At 37.0% G+C, this 3,377-nt stretch overlaps 1 protein-coding gene across 6 annotated transcripts in view; it reads right to left on the bottom strand.

The window, feature by feature from the left end:
- LOC106884491 (chloride channel protein 2) overlaps positions 1-3,377 on the bottom strand; it is a 154,668-nt gene that overhangs the window by 117,626 nt on the left and 33,665 nt on the right. The window lies entirely within an intron of this gene.

Genomic DNA, 3,377 nt, shown 5'->3' with positions numbered 1-3,377 from the left:
TTTGCAGCATGATGTATATGCATATTTGAGAAAAGACGGGTCATCTCAGTGATGATTGCTCTACTAATTCTGGACAACACCACCAACAACAAATAACAAAACATGCAGAGGAACATGCATTTAAAGTCTCTCTCTCTCTCTCTCTCTCTCTCTCTCTCTCTCTCACACACACATATAATAATACACAGCTCTCACTTACTCTCACCTTCTCCAGCAGGCCCTCACCTCCACACTGTTTTCACGAGGTTAACAATCATACCTTGTACAACACATAACAAAGACAAACAAAAAGGTTCTTAGTCTCTTCCTTATGCTCCTATTTCTTCTTCTTGCTGTCATTCCAGTTTTAATTATAATCAAGCTACATGATATATAAGTGGTTGTCACCAACACTTACACAGAAGTTCCTGTTCACAGTTTTGGCGCCACCCACCATCCCAGATCTAAACCCAGCACCAAACCTGCCACTAACAGCACAGGTAGAATCTAATGATGCATGAAATTTCAAGAGAAAATAAATGAACGGGTCAAAAGCCAAAACAAACAAAAGAAAGCATTGAAACAAACAAACAAAATGTTTTTTTTTTAAATCCAGGGAGGTTTGCCTGCGTAAGGAAAATTAGAGAGGTTGGACTCAAACTGAACAACGTAGAATAAACCCTTTTTTATTTTTAATACAGAAATGAAAGCTTAATATTTTTACTAATTAAGTAACAGAAATGGTAGAATGCAGACAAAGTACATTCTTAACAGCATTGCATTTTGTCTCCGTCCTGAGTTCAAATCCTGCTGGAGTTGGTATTGGAGATGTTGAGTAGACTAAACATATCACTTTTGCTATAAACTATATTATTATCATTATTATTATTATCATCATCAAATCAGATTGGAGCCTGGTGTTGCCATCCGGTTTCACCAGCCCTCAGTCAGATCGTCCAACCCATGCCAGCATGGAAAGCGGGCGTTAAACGATCATGATCATGATCATGATCACAAGGTGACGAGCTGGTAGAATCATTAGCACACCAGGCAAAATGCTCAGTGGAATTTCATCTGTCTTTATGCTTTGAGTTCAAATTCCGCCAGGGTCAACTTTGCATTTCATCCTTTCAGGGTCGATAAATTAAGTACCAGCGAAACACTGGGGCCGATGTAATCGATTTACCCATCCCCCCAAATTTCAGGCCTTGTGCCTATTGTAGAAAGGGAGTTATTATTATTATTATTAAGGTGGCGAACTGGCAGAATTGTTAGCACACTGGGCAAAATGCTTTGCGGCATTTCATCTGTCATTACGTTCTGAGTTCAAATGCCACTGAGGTCAACTTTGCCTTTCAATCTTTCGGGGTCAATAAAAACAGTACCAGATGAGTACTGAGGTCGATATAATTGATTTATCCCCTCCAAAACTTGCAATCATCATCATCATTATTATTATTATTATTATTATGGCAGCAAACTGGCAGAACCGTTAGCACACTGGGCAAAATGCTTAGCAGCATTTTACCCACCTTTACGTTCTGAGTTCAAATTCCACCAAGGTTGACTTTGCCTTTCATTTTTTGGGGGTCGATAAATTAAGTACCAGTCAAGCACTGGGGTTGATGTAATGCATTGCTGAAATGCATTGCTGGTGAGTTTTAATTAAGAAAGAATTAAGAGGAATTTAGTAAGATAACGAACAGAGGCAATATAGAGTAAAGAGGACTCCTTAGTCTTATTGAGCACATGACAACCATTCTAGTGCTGGTGCCAAGATGCACCCTGTACACTCTGTAAAGTGGCTGGCATTAGGAAGGTCATCCAATCTTAAAAATATACAAAATTGGAAAGTGTAAGTGAAATGTGGTCCTCTAACCCATTCAAGGAGGCAGGAACTCTAAATGAGAATGGACTCTGAGTATGAAGATCTATCAATCTCATGCAAGCATTATAAAAAAAAAACAGCAGATTTAAAATGATGAACTAATTTTTCTATCATTAAGCTGATGTTTAGAACATAACTAAGCAAAAAGTTCTTATTTTTGCTAAGCAATTAAGACAGCTGCTTGATTTAAATATAATTGGCTATCTCAGTTACTTGGCATCATTAGAGTAAATGGTGACATTGGAAGATGCCAAACTCATTGTGATCTCCATGAAAGGAGTAACCTACTACTATATGTTTGTTTCATATAAACTTGCAAATTCTCTTCTTTTAAACATTAAGTTCATACAATATTTGTTAAAAACCTGTTCCTCTCATACTACCTTTTTTTGAATGCTCATTGCCTTCTTAATGTGAGTGTGTGTGTGTGTGTGTGTGTGTGTGTTGTCTAAAGGTGGTGAGCTGACAGGATCAGTAGAGTATTGGGAAAACTATTTATCAATATTTCTTCAAACTTTATTATATTCTGAATTGAAATTCCAATAACAACTTTGCCTTTCATCCTTTTGGCGTCGAGAAATTAAGGGTCAATCAAAAACTGGAGTTGATTCCCTAAAATTGTTGGCCTTGTGTTAAAATTAGAATTCTGTACATATTGTGCAGGTGTACACAATGTACAAGACCATGTCTTCTTAATATATATATATACTGAATTTTTCCTTGTAAATTTGGATTTTTATCCCTAATATTATTATCATAATTATTATTATTATTATTATTATTATTATAATATATATATATATATATATATATATATATATATGTGTGTGTGTGTGTGTGTGTGTGTGTGTGTGTGTGTGTGTGTGTGTGTGTGTATGTATATATATATATATCCAAAATTAGGGAATGGAGTAGGTAAAATCCAGGCTATCTATGCTTCATAGCTAGCAGAACCTCAGAAGTAGTAATTATCCAAACGAGGGGTAATCCGCTAGCTACTCATTGGGCTAAAAATACCTTAATCAAAAGAAATTAACATTGTCATCAAGGGATCCCGTGTTGACTCACAGGAGATTCAATCAATAAACCACAACTGTTCCTGAAATCTGTTCTTCATACATTCTATGGACAGCTCAAAACTTACTATCTTCCTACACATTGATCCTTAGATCTAATGTACATACATTTATTTATTTATTTAAATATGTGCCAGTGGCATGTAAAAAACACCATATAAGTGTAAGTGATGCCAGTGCCACCTGACTGGCCTCTGTGTTGGTGGCACATAAAAAGCACCCACTACACTCTCAGAGTGGTTGACATTAGGAAGGGCATCCAGCTGTAGAAACCTTACCAGATCAGATTGGAGCCTGGTGCAGCCTCCTGGCTTGCCAGTCCTCGGTTGAACCATCCAACCTATGCCACCATGGAAAGCAGACGTTAAACGATAACAATGATGATGATGATGATATGTGTGTGTGTGTGTGTGTGTGTGTGTGTGTGTGTGTGT

This window comes from Octopus bimaculoides, chromosome 12, assembly GCF_001194135.2.
Source record: "Octopus bimaculoides isolate UCB-OBI-ISO-001 chromosome 12, ASM119413v2, whole genome shotgun sequence".
Lineage (NCBI taxonomy): Eukaryota > Metazoa > Mollusca > Cephalopoda > Octopoda > Octopodidae > Octopus > Octopus bimaculoides.
The sequence above is the reverse complement of the archived record's forward strand: the minus strand, read 5'-3'. Positions and strand labels throughout refer to the sequence as shown.